An 11,088-nucleotide genomic window follows, 5' to 3' on the forward strand; every position below is an offset into this window, starting at 1 on the left:
CCCTCACCCTGCTGACACACACACCCACACCCGGCACAGCCCGGTCACGGCCCCGCGGCCCCAGCGTGCTGGGGGGAAGCCCAGCACCAGGAGAGGGTTGAGCCTGGTGTGCAGAGCTGCCGATGAGGAACGCGGACACTGGAGGACACGGAGGAGAGAGAAGAGGCTCAGGGGGGACAGTGGGTGGGGGGAGGGCAGAAAGAATGACCTTCCCTTGTCTGTGTCCCCTTCCTTCCAGAGTGGAAGATGGCCCTCTTCTATCCTGGTGAGTGGATCCCTCTGTGTCCCCAGGGCAACCCCCAAGGGCCCCTGTTCCTTCTTGACTTGGACAGTTTTGGGGTGGTGGGTGACCTGAGGTCTCAAAGGTGTGCCCACCGGCACCGAGTCCAGGGACCAGGGACAGTGGCCGTCCTGGGGTCCACAGGTCTCTCTGGGAGGCACAGGCAGGAGGAGGGGGCTGCAGGGAGAGGGAGGGTGGGCCCTGGGACCCAGATGTGGGCTTCCGGCTCCTCAGGCCACATCACCCGGGGCTGAGAAGGGACCAGCGGCCACTTTCTACCGCACCCTGTGACCTGGGAGCACAGAGCAGACCCAGCCCTCCCCCTTCACCCCTCCAGGTCCTAGCGAAGCAGGAGTGTTGCGTGAAAGACGCAGATGGAGGTCACTGGAATCTCTGATGCAGTAGAATCCACGTCCAGCAAAGGGACACCCACTGCTGATCGCCACTGAGGTCCCCGAGGTTCCTGTCCCCTGTGCATCCTGGGGAAAGGCCGCTCTTCCTCATCATGGCCACTGTGACTCTTCCCGGTGTGCCCCCGGTACGCATCCCGCCGGGGGTGGCAGTAACGGTCACCCTTCCGTGGAGCTGCGTCTGCATTCAAGGCCGCACGGCTTACCCCCCGGGTCTCCGTTTGCCTCCCTGCGGCGTTCTCACGGAGCCTTCACCACGCTGGTGTTGCTTTGCCGTGTGATGACCCACCGCTTGCTTCCTGACCTGACACAGCGCACGACTGTCACCCTGCGCGACCCCCTGCTCTCCTCAGTGTCCTCTGCCAGCTTGAGCAGCCCAAAAGTGACAAATGTCTCAGCCCTGTTTGCACTGGGGAACCAGCTCCGTTCCCTCCTCTCCCAGGCTGTGGTCGCCCTTGGAGGAGATTTTGGAAATTAAGGGGGTAGAGCTCCCCCATGCTATGCCAGGTCACCCTCTGGAAGGAGAGGTCACTTCCCCTGGAGGATCCTGGGAGAACCGTCTCCTGGCCGAGCCCCCACTGGCCCCCACACACCCCGTCGTTCCTCCCCAGAGGCTACAAGACCTTGTGCGCTGAACGGAGAGGGAGGGACAGCGGCGGGGCTCAGGGTGGTCCCGGGGCTGAGGTCGCAGCCCCGAGACAGCTGGGTGTGTGTCTGGGGTCAGGCGGCTGGAGGCGCTGTGCTGGCCCAGGGGGCCCAGGGGAGGGGCGGGGCAGGAGCACCTTCCCGGCCTGCTCTGCTAAGGCTCCCGCGGGCGGCTGGCGCTGGGAGCTGCCAGGGGCAGTTCTGGGTGCGGGAACCGCCGGCGGCAGACGCGGCAGCACCTAGCAGCCGGAATCCCGGGGCAACGTTTTTGAACGTCGTACAAATTGGATCAAGATTCTCAGCGGCCTTCTGTGTTAGGTGGACGAGTACTAGGACTCTGAAATTTTAGTAAATGTGAATGTTTGCTTGGACGTGGTAACTGCATTCACCTATGGACATGTGGTTTGGAGGGAAATCAGCCTTGACATTGCACTTTTCAACAATGTCTTTTTTACTAATTCAATGATGTAAATTTAATATTCAATTTGAAGACTTAGCCTCACGAGTCTTCTAATTCTATAACTTGCTCTTGAAATGAAAATTCTCTAGCCCTGGCTGGTGCGGCTCAGTGGGTTGAGCACCAGCCTGAGAACCAAAGGGTCACCCGTTTGATTCCCAGTCAGGGCACATGCCTGGGTTGTGGGCCAGGTCCCCAGTTGGGGGCGCACGAGAGGCAACCACACATTGATGTTTCTCTCTTCCCCTCCCTTCCCCTCTCTCTAAAAATAAATATATAACATCTTTAAAAAAGAAAATTCTTTGAAGCTCTAGAAAGACAATGTCTTTATTTTCCTTTAAGATTTTATTCACTGCCCCAGCGACCCTCAGTCCACAGTCCCCCGCACTGGGGGGGGGAGTGGGGGGGCTTAAATCTCAGCAGGGGCCAGGCCAGTTAGAGAGGCCGCAGCTTCCCCGCCAACACGTCTGCCTCAGTGACGAACAAGCAGCAGGTGCAGTATCTCCTGAGGGCCCAGGGCCCGAGGGACCTGACGGGGCTTTTCCAGAATCTGAGGCTCAGAGAGGTTGAGTGACCCGCCTACCGGCACACAGCTGGGGGCTCCTCCCACGGGTGGCGGAAGCTCTCCTAGGTTCCTCCCCCCGGGCTCGCATCCCCCCGTTCCCCTCCCTTCCTCCAGGCTCGCCTCCCCGCTCGCCTACTCTCCTTCCCGATGATGCCAGAGTTGCCGTTTGCAAGAATAATGCACAAAACTTCCTCGCTCTCAGGGCTGCCCCACTGCCTCTCTCAGGTGAAAACGCTGCGGCTGGGCACTGCGCGCCGACCCTCCCAGGGAGCCGAGCGCACGCCCCTGGGCGGACCCCGACGCAGAGCGGGGATCCCGGTCCGCGCCTCCTGACCGCGTGAGCACAAGGGGCGTGGCTATGCGCTGGAGGGCGGAGGCGGGGCAGTGTCGCGAGTAAGTGAGCCAATCCCAAAGCCGGTAGGGGACTAGGTTCCCGCCCACGCAGCAGTCCCGCCCAGGGAACCCAGGCTGGGTCCCCAAACCCGGGAACCAGCGGTCTGCCTCTTCAGATTGCCGATCTCTGTCCAGCACCTCACCAGTCCAAACGAGCTCGCAGAGGAGATTCCCCCGCGCCTCCCAGGGTACCAGCTTTCGGCTTCCAGGTTCCCAGCTGTGCAGCCCCGCCCCGGTCTTGGGCCCCCTCCGGGCTCTGACTCTTGGGTGAGCTCCTGCTCCCGCCGCAGCCGCCGCTGGTCGGGCTGCGGGTGGGTGTGACGGTGTCTGGGAGGGGTGGGACGCCGATCTTGGGCATGCACAACTTCTGATCTCTGGGGTCCGGACGGAAACCCAAGCATCCAGCACGACCAGCACACCAGGATCCGGAGCACCTCAGGGTGGGGAATTCTTGCAGCCCGGGTCGGGCTGGCTCGGCCTTCCCTCTGCGGAGGATGAGCGCCAGGAGCGGGTGAGCGACTGACAAGTCCCAGGGCCTCCCCAGCCCGAAGCTCCCCAGTGGAGCTCCTCAGTGGCCTCCAGGGGCTGGACAGAGTAGGCAGCAGGGGGGCTCGGCCAGGCCGCCCCTCCTCCCAACTTGGATGGGATGCTCCCCTGTGAGCGCTGGGCTGCCTGTGCCCACACGCTGCCCTTCCCTGCAGCCCCACGGGCCTCCCCTGCCCTGGGGAGTCCTCCCTCTCTGGTTCTTGCAACCTCCCTGGCCGCACCCTGCCTTCTCCCTGGTTCCTGGCCCCCTACTCCTGGACGCAAATGCCACAGCCACAGCGTGCCCCACCCCGAAGTGCACACTGGGAGTGAGGAAGAGTCAGAGAGGAAGCCGGCCATCCAGAGCCTGGCCCACCACGAGGGAGTTTCTGGGCAGGAGGGTGAGAGCCAGGTGTGACCCTGCCCTTCCACCTGGTCCTTTCCGGGCCCAGCCGCACCCCTCAGAGTCCCCGGTGGGCGGCTCTGCGGACTGTGCACAAGGGCGTCCCCCAGTGCCGTGACCAGGAGTCCAGCCCAGGACTCAGGGGTTTTTCCAAAACCAGCCTCGCTGTTAGAATGAATACTCTCTCTCTAGGCCTGGTCCAGGGTGAGGACCAGAGGCGGTTTCCAAAGCCGGATGCTGGGGAGGACCAGAAGCATCTTGGTGGGTCCTGAAGAAGCCCTCTCTGAAGGAGGGTCGGGTCACGCTGCAGGTCAGTCCTGGTTGACTCACACCAGTGGGCAGTGGTGTGGCGGTGGGGGGCGGGCGGTTGGCCATCCGACTTCAGTGACTCCAGCGGATGCCCTGGTTCCTTGTGCAAAGGAACAGAATCCTAGGATGATCGCCCAGGGAGACCCAAGGATAGAATGCTCCAGAATTCCTAAGGGTGAAAACACAGCAATTCTGTCATCTCATCCTCCACCCCCCACCAGGGGAAAGGCGGACCGAAAATATTTTCCATATTCCTGGGGAAGACTGCCTGGGAGTTGCCCCGTGGTACGGCTTTGATGCCCGTGGAACCCCGGCAGGAGGAAGAGCCGCAGGCGAGACTGTTGGGCCCCCAACCTGAGACCCGAGATGGTCGTGACAGGTTTCAGGACGGGCTGAGTTCAAATCACGGCGGACGCAGCAGGAGTCGGAACCCGGAGCAAATGCTGTGCTGTCCCTTCTCACTTCCCACCAGCTGGACCCGATGTTCTAGAATCGTGAGACCACCTGGGGGCGGGTGGGGGGCTCATGACACCCGGGTGACGGCTCAGTGGGCTCCAGGTCACAGCGTTCAGTGTCCTCTGTGTCAGGGTCTCCAACCCCCAGCCACAGACCAGTGCTGTCCCTGCCTGTTGGCACCCAGGCCGCACAGCAGGAGGTGAGCTGCGGGCCAGGGAACGAAGCCCCGCCCACACTTCCAGCCGGGGGTTCCCGCCCCCCATCTCTCCCTGTGCTGCCTGAGCCCCAATGTCTCCCGCCAGGTGGTTCGCCTTCCGCAGTAGATCCTCGTGGGAGTGGGAGCCAGGCTGTGAACTGCCCGGGGGAGGGTGTAGGGCCCGTGCTCCCCGTGAGTGGCAGGGAGGGGAGCTCAGGGCCCCCGGGGTTCTGCGCTATGGTGAGTTTGTAGAGTTACTTCATTTGTGTCACCGTGCAGCACTAGTAGAAATCAAGTGCACAGTAAATATGTAACGTGCTTCAATCGTCTGGAGCCATCCCCTGACCCACGCTCGTCGGTGGAAAAAGTGTCTCCCACGACACCGGGCCCTGGTGCTCAAAGGCTCGGGACCGCTGCTCCTGAGTGAGTGCCTGTCGTCACCTCTGCTGCCTTTGGGAACCGCTGTATGGTCGCCACACAGGGACGGGGAGCCCCTGATCCTGAAGACGTGGGTCTCGTCCTGTTTTCACGTGGTATCAGTGCCACGTGGCTCCAGCTTCATGTGCTGCTGGGCCGTGTGCGCATGTCACAGGTTTAAATGGGTAAGGTGTCCCCTTGTGCAGCCAGCGAGGGTGCAGGGGTACGGTGCGGCCTGGACAACAGGGAGGGACTGTGCCGCTGCAGAGACGAGCGGGGAAGTCCTGTGTGTGAGGGGGAGAAGGTGACACTGGGTTGGAAGGAAAAGCAACAGCTGAGACGGGAAGGCGTAAGCGGGAGGGAAGGCCGGGGCGACGGTTCATGAAGACGCCCTCGGTCCCCTTGTGTGCTGGGGCCCCCAGATGTGTCCTTGCTGGGGTCGGTGTCACTGTCACTACCTGCTCTTGCTCCTGAAACCTGGGCATTGTCACTCGTCCCAGCCCAGGGGACCGGAGGGGGAGGAGGCCCCTTTCCTGACCCCACGTGTGGGGCCAGTGAGCTCACGGCCTCTAATGCCCGGGCGGGGGCCCAGGGGTGCATTCTCCGAGGGCCGGGGCGTGTGCGGGGAGGGGCCCAGCTCTGCAGGGAGAGGGTCTGGGATGCAGACTTGGCCCGAGTCGGGGGGAGGGGGCAGCTCCTGCCTCTTGAGGGGGACGCAGGGATTCACAGAGCTGAGCCATGGGCGGAGATGAAGGAACCCCCTTCCGCTGCACGGGGCACAGGGCAGGTGGACAATCCCGGAACCTCTCCTGTTGTTGCAGCTGACGGGGACCGCCCGCACCCACCGGACTTCCCAGCGGAGCCCGGCGCGCCCCGGCCCCACCGACAGCTGCGGGCCCCCGAGTCCTGGTCCCCAGGCCACTGCTGCCTGCTCTGCCCCGAGGGCGAGTCCAGGACGGGTCTGCCCTGCGGGACCGCAGAGTCCACGTGTGTCAGGCCGTGGGGAGGGGCCCTCTCCTGACAGTGGGGGGGGAGGCGGGTTAGCAGCACCCATGAGGTGGGACGTGGCCCCAGGGGACACCTTGTAGAAGGAAGCCCCGTCTGCCCTCAGCGAGGGTGGCAGGAACCTGCTGGCCCAGTGAGGTGCTCCTGGGCCCTGAAGGGCACACCCCTGTGGGTGGGAACTGGTGGGAGCGTTGCAGGAGGCTGAGCCTGGGCCCCCAGGCAGAGGTCTTGCTCCAGGATCTGGTGGGGCAGCTGGTAGTGGCCCTGGCTGGGAGGCAGAGCGCTGGGACGTGGTCTGCTGCCTTCCCTGACCCTGGACAAGAAGATCGTCCTTGGGGCCTCAGTGTCTGCCTGTTGGGGGCCGGGGTCCCTGTGCAGCCCACAGCACAGCTGCCAGAGGGGTGGGTGCAGGACAGGGACAGGAGGCTAAGGTGGGATCCCGGGAGGTCTGTGCTTCCTCATGTCCAAGAAGGAGTGACGTCCAGAGGTCACTTTGCTCCGACACTGCAGACAGAAGTGTTTCCCTGTTCCCACTGGCGGGGCCGCCCCCAGGACGGGGTGGGCAGGCACACGACAGGGACGCCCCTTGAGCCTGGACGGATCTGACCACAGCACCCACCTCCTGCACAGGGGAGCATGTCCGTGAACCCTGCAGCCGCCCCCACACCCGGGGGCAGTGCGACAAGTGTGACCCAGGCACGTTCACGGCGTTCCCCAACGGCCTGGGGTCCTGCCTGCTGTGTGGCACCTGCTCCCAGGTGAGTCTCCCCTGGGCACCTTGCCTGACCTTCACCTGCCAGTCCCTGACCCTGTTTGGCCGGACCTTCACGTCGGGCCTCGGGACTTGTCCACAGGGACGCTCACGGTGCAGCTGAGAAACGTGAGGGGAAAGTGGGGCCTTCGGGTGAAGGAGGGACATCCTGGTCCCCTAGTACGGAGCTCACAGCCCCGCAGAGACGCGGCTGGAGACGTCCGTCAGTTCCCACGTCGGTCCCCACGTAGTGTGACAGCACGAAAGTGACAGGACCCAGAGAGCCACTCTGGTTCCACATTCTCAGCCCCGTGTCTATTCTCAGTCACCGTGTTCACACGGGAAGGTGCTCAGTTCCATGTGGGAAACTGGGAAATCCCACGCACATGCACACACACACGGAGAGGCAGCAGGGTCGGCGTCACCCCTCAGGGAGTCAGGGATGAGGTACTGCGTGTCACCAGCCCCTTCCACCCTGGTGGGGACGGGACAGGGTAGAACAGAGGCCGCCCACCATTTAACAGTTGGTGCTGTTTGATCACCTGTGCGTGTGTGTGCGCAAGTGTGGACGGAAGTGTGTGTGCACATGCATTTGTGTGCATAAGTCTTTCTGTGTGTGCGAGGGGGTGAGAACCTTCCCCGTCACCTGCAGATGTCACCGTGTTTCACCCCATCTTGCCACCTCCCACACTTCCTACACGCACCAGGGGTGCATCACCCACCCAGGGGAACCAGCAGTGACCCCCAACACCAGTCCACACTGGGTTGGACCGTCACCCCGTTTTCCTTTGAAACTGTCCCCTGTGGTTCACCTGCAGAGAGCGAGGTGGAGACTCCCCCCACGCGCCCCACTGCCCCGACGCCCCGGGTGTGGCGGAGGCCGGATTCTCCCCTCACTCAGAGTCAGACGACGGTGACCTCCCCTCCGGGGTCCACTGCATGTGACCCCTGAAACCTCAGCATTCCTGTGGGCCCAGATTCTGTACACACGCGTTACAAGTGGCCAACCCCACAGGAAAAACACACTTATTTTCTTGTAGCCACAAAGGTGGACACGCGATATTGGTGAAGACAGTCAGGCAAGCTAGGATTTTTTAAAAGAAACTCCCCCAGAGGTCACTTTGAGACTGTGGTTCAAACTGTGTCCTTGTGACCCTGTTCCTGCGCCAGTGCCCCAATCCGGGCATTGGCCCTGGGAGACAGGTATGGGACCAAGTGGCAGAGGCGTTCCCCACAGGGTTACCCCAACCCTCTGACTGGCCCAGGGTCCCTGCCGTGGCGGGCTGAGCTCCCTCCCAGGCCATAGGGTCTCCCGCCCAAACCCCTCGCAGGCGCCCCTGTGCACGAGGACAGGGCGGGTCCCCCAGGACTGACGCAGGCTTTCCTGAACTGCAGACCAAGACGAGGTGGCCGAGTGCACTGCCACCAGCAACACGAGGTGCCAGTGCCGACCAGGCCATTTCTACAAAGCCCCTGGCGTCGAGGAATTCTGCATGAGGTGTAGCACATAGGTGACTGGGTGTGGGTGCCGTGGGCGGGGTCTCGGGGCTGTGGGGCTCCCCCTCAGCCTCGTATTCCTTACACTCTTGGCGCTTGTGTCCCTCCCTGGTCCCCAGCTGAGGCCCCAGCTCAAGTCTGTGCCCAGCAGCCCAGGCCCGTCCTCCCCTCCCTGCCCTCCTGGGCTCCACCCACTGCCTCCCCCTGTCTGGGTCCCTCCTTTGGTTTGCTGGAGGGTCCTGACGTCACCTCCTGGGAACAGGTGCCTTTGGGTCATTGGGTCTCTCAGAAACATTTATTCTGTCCTCTTGACTGCTGGCCATCTGTGTGCAGAGTCCTGGGTCATCGCACCAATGTCCTTGGTCAGCCACAGTCACCCAGTGGCTGACTGAGTGCCCGACACCTCACCCCAGGGGAACGATGGTGTCTGAGGGTCCAGGACTCCCATGTCTAGCCTCTCCGAGGCTGCATTCGGTCACAGGAGAGCAAAGGGACAGGCTGGACGGGCTTTCAGTTCCTAAACGCTGTTGAACCTGGAGGAGTCTCCAGCATTTTTCCCTTTGTGATCTGGAGTTTGGGGTCCAAGAATAAGCCCCGAGCTCCCTAGAAGGAACATGGGAACCCGGGGGTGGAGGAAGCTCGGGACAGGGCTGGTGACTGAGAGGCCTGGAAGGCCATGCAGTGCGGGGGGGCCGGGAGCACCCACACAGGGGCCTCAGCGAGTGAGTCGCTCCCCCAGGCCTGAGCGAACCTGGCCAAGACGTCAGACCGCGCTGCACTGACGGTGCGCCCTCAGCTGGCAACAGGGAGGAGGGAGCAGCTGCGTCCCCAGCCTTTGTTAAAGCAGGACGGACACCTCCCCTCCAGCTCCCAGGCCCACACACACGGCCATGGACGTCCATGGGGGGAAACAGGTCAAGTGTCCTCCTCGTGGGACCAGGGCTGGTTCTGGGGTGAGGCTGGGGCTTCCTGTGACCCCGGGCCCCTCGTGGGGTCTGTGTTCACAGCACACAGTGCTCCCCAAAGTGGGCTGGGGAAGTGCCCCACGGAGACACCTTCTGTTGGTGACAGTGCGGACCCGGGTGCCTGGGGCTGGAGAGACGTGGAAGCAGGAACAGTGAAGCTGTGTCCCCCCCACCCCCAGGTGTCCCGAGGGGACAGTGGTCCTGCAGCAGTGCAACTCCACGGCAGACACGGTGTGGGGCCCGCCCGGTCCAGGTGAGAGGGGGGGTCCCTGTTGTTAAGGGGTCTGTCTGAGGAGAGGAGACCCCGTGACCTAGGGGAGCCGTCTGACGGGAGCAGTGCAGTTCCCACTCTGCCATGTCCTCTTCCAACCATGTTGTCTGACAAGGTCAGAACGTGGAAAGAAGGAATTCAAAGAATCATTCTTCCTAGAAGGGAACATGGCATACAAAGGGGGGCGGTAATTTTTCTGCGGATTGCTCTTAATAATTTCCTTGCTGATATTAATCATGGTCTTACTTTGTACCCTGATCCCCATAAGAACAGGCCATGAGGAGAAAAAGATTCGAAGTGAGTCAACAATTAACTTTGAGGGAAATTCTGAAGGGACAACTAGTTCTCCCCAGCCTATTGAACCCTGCCCAAATTGTTTAAACTAGGTGTTTGTAGACCTGAGTAAGAAACTATCCCCGATTGTTCCCATGAAAGAACTTACTGTGGCTGGATTTCCTGTCTATCTCTCCTTACATGTTTGTTTTGGAGATCAAAAGGTGGTGGGATTGTTAGATATCTGTATTTCAGGTTTATTGATTCGCATAATTCCAATGAAGTTGTACAAAATAATTTCTTGACCAGAGAACAAAATCCCCTGTAATAAAATAGCCCCTGAATGTCTAAAAGTTGTTGCAGTAACAGGCCCTCCTTTACCTTAAATAGGAATATATATCAATTACAATTAGACAGGCAAAGAAATAAGAAAAGCTGGTTAGCTATTACAAACTAAGCATGTAGAAACAGTTACCAGGGAGTCAGAGTCCATAGTACATAAAGAAACATTTTAGACAGAAAAGATAGATAGATAGCTAATTTAGACATCAAAAGGGCCTTATAATAAATTTCCTATAACCTCTACTCAATCTAGCATATCCTTTTGCCCCATGACAAATTCTGAGAATTTTAATAAACAATAAGACATTCAAACTCTGTATGTACAGCTATTTCTAATTGTCTGATTTATGGCTCTCCTGGTCAAAACAATCTTTGTTTAATATAACTGAATCTATGGAAACTTTCGTACTTTTCCTGGTTACCTTTGTATTAATTTTTTTCTGCTTCACCTAACCATAAATGTTAATCACTACCAAAAATGAGAGTATAAAAACCTGCTTGTACTTGCAATAAACAGAACAGAGCTTCACCGTCCTCTGAGTCATGTTGTCGTCTGTCTCCCGTCACTGATGACTTACCCACCTTTCAGGAGCCTCTGGACCCAGCTGCGGCCGAACCGGGGCACCACTCCTTCCCATCAGCCCTGGGACCAGCAGCGCTCCCCTCCCCTTGGCACCCGGCAAACCCTGAGTTACTTTCTGGGACGGATCCCCTATTCAGGATGGGTCACAGACACAGGATCCAATGACACGTGACCTTGTGTGCCTGGCTTCTCTGGTTCTGGTTGGTGTCTCCCAGCCCCTGGGTCACAATGGGACCTGCCAGGGTGTCACCTCTCTGTGTGGCTGAGGGACACTCAGACGTAGGTGCAGACAGACACGTGTGGTGGTGTTCACTCTCCTGCTCAGGGACTCGGGGACATTTTTAA

The sequence above is a fragment of the Phyllostomus discolor genome, chromosome 6 (assembly GCF_004126475.2).
Source record: "Phyllostomus discolor isolate MPI-MPIP mPhyDis1 chromosome 6, mPhyDis1.pri.v3, whole genome shotgun sequence".
NCBI lineage: Eukaryota > Metazoa > Chordata > Mammalia > Chiroptera > Phyllostomidae > Phyllostomus > Phyllostomus discolor.